This window comes from Xyrauchen texanus, chromosome 46 (genome assembly GCF_025860055.1).
Source record: "Xyrauchen texanus isolate HMW12.3.18 chromosome 46, RBS_HiC_50CHRs, whole genome shotgun sequence".
In the NCBI taxonomy this organism is placed as follows: domain Eukaryota; kingdom Metazoa; phylum Chordata; class Actinopteri; order Cypriniformes; family Catostomidae; genus Xyrauchen; species Xyrauchen texanus.
The window spans coordinates 22,410,829-22,420,820 of NC_068321.1; the positions used below are offsets into that span (position 1 = coordinate 22,410,829).

The 9,992-nt window shown below is 36.7% G+C and overlaps 1 pseudogene; it reads left to right on the forward strand.

Annotated features, from left to right (window-relative positions):
* The first annotated feature begins 5,748 nt into the window (after positions 1 to 5,748).
* On the forward strand, positions 5,749 to 9,241 carry LOC127638563 (D-glucuronyl C5-epimerase B-like; annotated as a pseudogene).
* The last annotated feature ends 751 nt before the right edge of the window (positions 9,242 to 9,992 follow it).

Below are 9,992 nucleotides of genomic sequence, written 5' to 3' on the forward strand. Positions count from 1 at the left end.
GTAAAATATAAAGAGGACTATGTATTTGAATGTATTAATGTAATAGCTCACCCAAAAATGAAAATTCTCTCGTCAGTTACTCACCCTCATGTCATCCTGGATGCAGGGGTGTAGGTTTGGTTTGAAAGTTGGTAGGGACATGGAGGATGATTTTCAAAATTTTGGTATTAAAAAAAAAGTCTTTCATTCATATTCAAAGGTGTTATATGCTCAATAATGCACTTACGGACTAAAACAGAATCCTCCATTAATTGGGCTGTATGCAAGCCCAGGACATTATTTTTGGGAACATTTGTACACGTAGAGTATGCTTGTTTAAATCTATTAATTTCAATGGTTCGATGGAAATCTGCTCATGTTATCTCCAGAAAATGCTTTATAAAATATCTTCACGCAATAATCACAAAAAAACTGATTGGAGCACTGTGAACAGCGCTGAGAAAATTTCCAGATGCCACATGACAATGCCTTTTATATGTAGCTTCAGAAGAGGACAATAATTCACACATGAATAATTACACTAAGAAACTTTGAGAGTCCATCCATCCACCCATCATCAACCACTTATCCTGTGTACAGGGTCGCAGGGGGCTGGAGCCTATCCCAGCTAACATTGGGCGAAAGGCGGGGGACACCCTGGACAGGTCACCAGTCCATCGCAGGGCCACACATAGACAGACATACACTCACACTCACCTCCACATCCACATCCACATCCACGGCAATTTTTTTAGAGACACCATGTTAGAGACACCAATTAACCTAGCCTGCATGTCTTTTTGGATGGTGGGAGGAAGCCGGAGTACCCGGAGAGAACCCACGCAGACACGGGGAGAACATGCAAACTCCACACAGAAAGGCCGGGGCAACCAGGGTTTGAACCCACGACCTTCTTGCTGTGAGGCGACAGTGCTAACCGCTGCACCACCGTGCCGCCCGTACTTTGAGAGTCAATATATTTAAATAAAAACATAGTTTAATGTTAAAATATTTCCTGTGTGGTAAAATTGCCCAAATGTTGGTCGGGACATTTCTGATTTTCTGAAAGTTTATAGGGACATGTCCCTACCATCCCTACCTAAATCTACACCCAGATGTGTATGACTTTCTTTCTTCAGCTGAACAAAAATGAAGAATTTTTAGAAGAATATTTTTGCTCTGTAGGTCCATTCAATGCAAGTAAATGGGTACAAAAACTTTGAAGGTCCAAAAGAGCAAAGGCAGCCTAAAAGTAATCCACTTTTATATAAAGAAATCATTTCTATTACATTTTCTTCTGTTCTATTCTATTGTGTCCTATTCTATTCTATTCTATTCTGTTATGTTTTGTTCTATTACATTTTCTTCTGTTCTATTCTATTGTGTCCTATTCTATTTTATTCTTATCTATTATTCTGTTCTATTTTATTCCATTTGTTCAGTCCTGTCCTGACCTGTCTATTCTCTTCTCTTCTGTTATGTTTTATTTTTTTCTTCTATTCTATTATTTTCTATTCTGCTCTATTCTATACAATTCTATTTTATTCAATTCTATTTTACATTTATCCCTTTGTATTAGTGGTTTATATTTGCTTCATTCCTTTTGGGTTTACCAGTACTGATACTATTTATATATTTATTTGTATTTATTTTTAGTAATTCACCCAGTCATTTTGTTAGCATATATGTTTGATTTGAGATCAAATTCTTTACAGGTTTTTCAGAATGTGTCAGAAGAAAAGAAAGGAAAGGTTCATGTGTTTTACTGCGCTTCTTCTGCTCTGGCCAAAGTCATCAAGGCCCAGTGTGAACACTTTGGCTTCAACTTAAATTTACATTTACATTTATGCATTTGGCAGACGCTTTTATCCAAAGCGACTTACAGTGTTATTACAGGGACAATCCCCCCGGAGCAACCTGGAGTTAAGTGCCTTGCTCAAGGACACAATGGTGGTGGCTGTGGGGATTGAACCAGCAACCTTCTGATTAACAGTTGATTAACAGGGCGTACCACTCCAACTTCTACAAAGAATATACATACTTAATACGGGTCTTGCTTCACCAGCTATTAGTCACAACTGGCCCTCTTCTGGAGTTAAACGTGTCTTATGTTGCTTTTCAGTTCATCTGAGCTCATTATTCATCTGTGTTCCTGCCTTGGTCTTGGCACTTTACACATTATTTAACTTTTGCATCCATTATACATCCAACTCAATAGTCAGAACACAATTCAGATTTAGATTTCTGAGCTTTTGCTGATAAGCTTGCTGTTTTACATGTTTTATATGTACCATGTTCCTGCGTGTTTAAATTCAGTATAAGTGTATTTGTTAAAGTAACCTTTCAACGCTTCTATTGAACACACTATTGAACACATTTGTATGTTTGTATATAAATTATCTTACAATGTTGATTTTGGTTATTATGCATCATGTAAAGCTTGTTTGCATTTAAAGTTTCAAGCCGATATTAATATTGATAATAATAATAACATTCATTAACTTGAGAATATTGGTGATATCAGATGCCCATATGTAAATAAACAATGAAAATAATTTTTTAATGAAACATGATGACCTAAACAATAATAGTTTAACACTGCAGGGTGTTATTAGACATAATAATAATTAATAATAGTTCTATGTATATTCTTGTGCATATGTAAGTGTTTTTATCTATGTGGAAATCATACAGTTTATGCTGTTGATATCTGGTTCTGATACAGACCATAGAATACTGTTTTTTTTCTGTCTGTAACAGTGCATGTTCATTAAATATATTATGTCTAAATATAAAAATATTTCTAATGTTTGCCATCTTTGTTGAAGGTAGGTGATCTTAGTTGACAGTTATAACAAGAGAAACTTGTTGTCAATACCTGTTTCATTAAGTTTCCTGTTCTGTTGTCAACTGTTACATATTGTGGAAAGATTGGAATAAAACAATCTTTTCAAATCCTGAAATTCCCACTTTATTTGCCTGGTAAATAGTGACATCTTGCGATTATGTTCAACAACACAAGCAGATTGACACTGACTTTATTGACACAGTGTATCACTCAAACGTTATGATTTATTCATTGAGCAACTTAATATTTACCCATACACATTTTATGATTTTTTATGATTAATAATAATATTGTTATAGTATTTTATATATATATATATATATATATATATATATATATATATATATATATATATGCTATATGTTATATGTTAATGTAAATAATATATTTAATAATTAATATAACAACAACGATAAAACTACTAGTAAAAATAAGACCATAAATTCTTGTGTACATCAAAAATATAAATAATTATTGTTTTAAAAATCAGAATATGTAATATATATATATATATATATATATATATATATATATATATATATATATATGCTCAGTAAACGCAGGTGGGTCTGTTATTAACGTGGACAGTTGAGTTTTTCTTATATCACACCCATCTGATAGCTGATTGGCTGCCACGCAGTTTCTCCGCGTCTCATTGGCCAGCGGTGCATGAGAACAGCGGGATCATCTACAATGTTGCAGGTTTGGAGCGAGAGGAATCTCTCCATATATATATTTATATGTCAATTATCCGCTCATACCCCGCCGCACGGACAGTGCGCTTATTTCAGGTGGGTGTACATTTTTATTCATTCCGTTTTATAGCACTGTATTAATTCCCTTGGTTTGTTTGGAGAAATGCTGAAAAGATTGGCGTCTTATCCTATAATGTAGCCTTCTACAGCCGTGGCCAAAAGTATTGGCAGTGACATGAATTGTGTTTCGCAAAGTTTTCTGCTTCAGTTGTTGTGGTGTTGATTTCACATTGTTTCTAGATTATTGTGCAGAGTGATGAGATGCATTTTAATAATTGCAAAAAACTTCATTGGCCAAAAAAATGAACTTTTTTTTTCACTAATCAGCACTTTATAATTAATTACTTAGTAATGCATTACACCCAACACTGGTCGATTTTCAGTGAAATTGTCATACTCTTCACAACTTCTAAACATTATTTAGTGTGAGCCATCACATGTAAAATGATCCATTCATTTATCAGTCAGTTATCTGTCAGACATACATGTTTATTCCATAAATAAATAATATCTATGACATGGAGTGTTTGTGATGTCTGCGAAATATCTCCCCAGACCAACAAGAGCGACAGGATGTCCACCAAGATGATGGGAATTTGTAGTGTTATGTACTGTGAGGAGGAACAATTTATTGTTTTTTACAGAACTACTGCAGGTTTTTTCATTGTTGTAGGTTTTTTTTTGTGTGGCAGATTTCTGTTCACCATATACACTGGCGGCCAAAAGTTTGGAATAATGTACAGATTTTGCTCTTATGGAAAGAAATCATATTAAAGAATTTAAAAGAATAATTTTAGTCACCAAAGTGGCATTCAACTGATCACAATGTATAGTCAGGACATTAATAACGTGAAAAAATTACTATTACAATTTGAGAAACATTTTCAGAACTTTTAAAATCTACTTCAGAGTATTCTCATCAAAAAATCCTGTCTTGTCGGGGACTTCTCGCGCACCTTACAGTCTAGCTGATCCCACAAAAGCTCAATGGGGTTAAGATCCATAACATTCTTTTCCAATTATCTGTTGTCTAATGTCTGTGTTTCTTTGCCCACTCTAAACTTTTCATTTTTTTTTTTCTGTTTCAAAAGTGCCGTTTTCTTTGCAATTCTTCCCATAAGTCCTGCACCCCTGAGTCTTCTCTTTACTGTTGTACATGAAACTGGTGTTGAGCGGGTAGAATTCAATGAAGCTGTCAGCTGAGGACATGTGAGGTGTCTATTTCTCAAACTAGAGACTCTGATGTACTTATCCTCTTGTTTAGATGTACATCTTGTCAGGGATCAGAAAGAAGAGGATTCAGTTTGCAGGGTAATACACAGTTTATTGGGAAAACGGGGGTTCAAGGGGTAACAAACTGAAGCACTGGCTGGACTGGATAATGTCCAGAGTCAATGACGGCCTCAGATAGCGTTGACAAGGTCCATGGAGCGGTAACGCCCAGCCAAGAGAAGTCCGCACAGGAGGGCAAGGATTATGGTGAATGAGACAGAGGGAGCAGCGGGCAGTGGTGGCAGGTGAGGCGGGGAGAAGGGCAAGGGAGATGGCAGCGGGGAGGCCGGAGGTGGCAGGGGAATAAGCACTGTCCAGTAGCCTGGGAGATGGGGAGAAAAAAATATATATAAAAAGGGTGAGTAAATGAGAGAATTATGCACTCTGGAATTTATTCTGGCGTTTCTAACCATATAGAAATGCAGTATGCCATCCATTTTTGTCAACTACTTCAGTTAAATCAATTCATTGATATTTATTCTCAATCTGAACAATAATAGCTGTTATTATCAAATCAAATCAACATCAAATGCAAGTCTAGCTGTGAATAATGCATACTCTGCTCAAGTACATTTAAAATATTTTGCCAGTCCTTATATTCGATTTTACAGCTATATGATATCTACTGTCAAAGTAGATTTTTTATTAATCACTTTTAATGAACAAATCACTTTTAATGCATTGTATTAACTGTTCAACAACATTTGTCTATGCAAAATAAAATATAATTAAATATGTCAAATATTTTGTGTATATATATATATCAAGAATTCAAGATGGAGCATTTTTGCCCCCATGTTTAAAGAAGTTATTTGGCAGAAGGTGGAAATGTAGTCACCATTTACTTTCCTTGTATGGAAAAATTACAGGATTTTCATTTTTGGGTGAACTGTATTTAACATTTTCTTCTTCCGTCTGCAGATTTTGCATCCTAGACACTCTAATTGGACTATAAGCGGTTCCTGAGAAATTCCTGTATGTGTTCCTCTACATGGCTGTGATGTGACAATGCGCTATTTGGTGTCACGAACCAATCACAAGACTTTGATTGTCATCTGTGCTGTGTTGGCACTCATTACCATCCTCCTCTGGAACAAGTGCTCCAGCAACAAAGATCTGCCCACTCAGATCAGACCTCAGCTTGAGTCTGTGCCCACCCCAGAGAGGGAAGAGGAGAACAGACAGGCCCCAGAGGGCCCGCCGGGATCCAAAGAGGTAATTTATGAGCAAACTGACTGCCTTATCAATGAGGATGTCATCATAAAAGGCCAGAGGGAAGGGGGAGAGGTGTGCCTGCCTTTCAGCTGGGTGGAAAGGTACTTTGATGTTTACGGGCATCTGATACAGTATTAGGAAGTGGAACGCTTCGAGTTGTCCCACAGTTACTCACGGGTGTATGCCCAAAGAGAGCCTTATCACCCTGATGGGGTCTTTATGTCCTTTGAGGGCTGCACCGTGGAAGTACGGGATCGGGTGAAATGTATCACTAGTGTGGAAGGTATATAATGTTTACTTTAAAGGGGTCATATCATTAATTAAAATGTTGCTTTCTTTTTTGTGTGTAGTTTTTGTGTGTTCCAAAATGTGCCAGACCACAATTCATAGCACAACAAATTCTCAACATTGACACAAGGGGCGCTTTAACAGACATAACAGAGAGAATAGTGCTGTGCAAGTAAGTTAAAGTTAATATATTTATAGCAACTTACCTGAATAATAACACATCCAGTTTAATGGCACAGACATTTTAAGATAACTTTATCGACCCCCTCTTCGAGGACTAAGGTTTGTTACAGCCACAGTAACGTAAGAAGGTATGTTATGTATGTTCACCTATTCCGCACATTGGCTGAACAGTAAACAAAGTTTAATGGTAAAACTCAGCTTAAATCAAACATGAACACAGCCACGCCCTCCTCCTCGTCACACTCCTTCCCGGCCCAATTCTGGCTGGGGCGCCACCAGACTGACCTACTCCCATCCACCCATCTCTGGAGGGGAGACGCTGCTCTTCCAGCCATTCTGTCAGCCGGTGGTTAGAAATAGTTCATCCAAAAAATTTAATTTTCTCATAATTTGCTCACAAACTAAGATGTTTAGATGAATGTCTCCGCTCTGTACATCAAGACAATGCAAGTGAATGGTGACCAAAACTTTGAAGCTCCAAAAATCACATAAAGGCAGCATAAAAGTAATCCATATGTCTCAAGTGGTTTAATCCATGTCTTCTGAAGTGATCCAATCAGATTTGGGTGAGAACAGACCAAAATACAAATACAACTCTAGCAATCATGATTTTAAGCTTGAGTACACTTTGTAACGCAATCTAGCACTCAAGCTTTAGGATGTGCAACCGAGCTTGAAATCATGATTGTGTCTAGAGATTGCAATGGCGAGATGTAAAGTGAAAAGCTGCTTATTTTGTTTTTTCTCTCACCCAAAACTGGATTTCTTCAGAAGACATGGATTAAACCACTGGAGATGTATGGATTATATTTTTGTTGCCTTAATATGCTTTTTGAAGCTTCAAAGTTTCAAGAACCTAACAGAGAAACCGCCTGACCTAAAGGTCAATGGCTTGTCAGAGGAGAGAGAGGGTGGCTGGAGTCTGTGGGTTGTCCCCAAAGGCTGTTCTCTCTTCAAGCTCCAGGATCAAAGTCGCTCTGTGTTTGTGCACCACTTTGTACCTTATACCATCCATTACATCACAAGCCCACTCCTCCTATCATTCAAAGACAGAGAGGTCATCTATGGCATCAGACCCAGGGCATCTTGGAGTACCGTAAGTTGTGATTTAGTAACACACCTGCGTAAAGGAGTTGGCTTGTCTAACACCGAAGTAGTCAAGGCCACCAAAATCATTCCTCGCCGTGTGGTCAACCTTGTTCTTTGAGGTTCTGGCTTCATCAGCAATATTACTGTTTCTTCACTGCGCACATGGTCGCGTTCTTTGCCGCCAGCGATTGGCTTCTTCATAACCAGTATGAGCATGGTGGTTGGCCAATCAATGTGACTCGCAAGCTCGGAGAAGGCTTCAAGAGCTTGGAGCCTGGATGGTACTCTGCAATGGCTCAGGGCCAGGCCATGTCGACGATAGTGAGGGCGTACCTGGTCAAGCACAGCCCAGCATACCTTAGTGCCATTCTACGTGCAACATCCCCCTTCATGAAGACTTCGGAACAACGTGGCATCAAGGCAACTTTCATGAACAAGTGTGACTGGTATGAGGAATACCCCACAACACTTAGTTTGTTTGTTCTCAATAGCTTCATCTACTCTCTGATTGGACTGTACGCTGTTGCGATAACAGCAGTCAACATGCTTGGCTGAGAACCGGGCATACTCTTCAGTCAAGGACTGGAGTCACTCAAGGCCATGTTGTCGTTGTTCAACATGGGCTCAGGGACAGTTTATGACCTTAGGCACTCTGGGTTGGGCATAGCACCAAATTTAGCATGCTGGGACTATCACAACACTCATATTAACCAGTTACAGCTGCTTGCATCGATTGACAGCACCCCCATTTTCAGGGAGTACGTAAAACACAGGAAGACTTACCTGAAAGGAGGTCGTACCAAGCATAACTAAATATAGAAAAATTGTCACTATTTTCTTTATGAGTGGATACTTTTGTACATCTTAAACTGTTGTTTGAGGATCAAATGAACCACAACTGTTTTTCTCAAAAAAGGTGCATATTGTATCATACATGATTGCTTTAAAGGGAAGTTCACCCAAAAATGACAATTCTCTCATCAAAATTCTTCACCCTCATGCCATCCCAAATGTGTGACTTTCCATCTTCTACTGAAAAATATATCAGCTCCGTAGAACCATAAAATGCAAGTGAATGGTGACCAAAACTTTAAAGGTCCAAAAAGCATATAAAGGAAGCATAAAAGTTATCTATATGACTCCAGATCAATATTTAAGTTATTTTTTACTATAAATCTCCACTTTCATTCCAACGTTCTTCTTTTGTTTTTGGCAATTTGCATTCTTCATGCATATCACCAGCTACTGGGCAGGGAGAAGAATGTGTAGTAAGGACTTAAATATTGCTCTGTTTCTTACCCACACCTATCATATTGCTTCAGAAGGATTAAACCACTGGAGTCTTATGTATTACTTTTATGCTGCCTTTATGTGCTTTCTGGACCTTCATAGTTCTGACCACCATTCACTTGCATTGTATGGTCCTACAAAGCTGAGATATTCTAAAAATCTTCTTTTTTGGGTGAACTATTAATTTAAGGTGTCATTCTTAAGAGATTGAGTTGTTGTACAGACTTTGTGAATGTAATATTATTTATTTTCAAAGTGTATATTAGAATATAATAGAATAATATGTGAGAAGCAATGTACAGCTATATACATACTTGGAAGAAAGCACACCAGCTTTGCTATAAAATGACATTTATGATTGTCAGATTGTATGTCTTTAAGAGATGTGTGAAGTATAATTAGTAAAGGTTAGAGGCCAAGCAAACAATTGTGCATTAGGATGATATGAATTTATCATCATTACTGTACCGGCGTGCAATTGTTTAACATAGTGAAATATGTGTTGGAATTATTGCACAATAGTAAATAACTGAGTGTAATCAGAATTATTCTAAATTATTTATAATTATGTGGTCTTTGGATTTTAGTTTGATAAGCACAATCCAGTCAGCTGCACAATTTGAATTCAAATAAATGTTTTTAATATATTTAAAAACAGGTGATATTTCCTTGTTCATTCATTGCTACTTAAAAATGAACAGAAATAGACTTCTGACGTGTGATTTAGACAAGGCATGTCTACATTTTTTTTTTAGACACGGTACATGGCAATAAATATCATAATCAAAGTACATTGGCACACCTAAGTTAAATAACAAAAGAACAACAACAACAACAAAAAACACTTGCCAAGCTAAAAAATTTCTTAAAAAAATAATTATTGGTAATAAATAAAATAAAATATTATGATTTAAAATACAATTTATACTTTGTATTAATTTACTTTTAATGAATACATTATTTAGAATTAATATAATAATTAATCATATTAAAAAATACTAATTAGATTAAAATTAAATTTAAGTAAACAAGTTTTATACAGTACATGAATCATTTAAAATTCAAAAACTGTA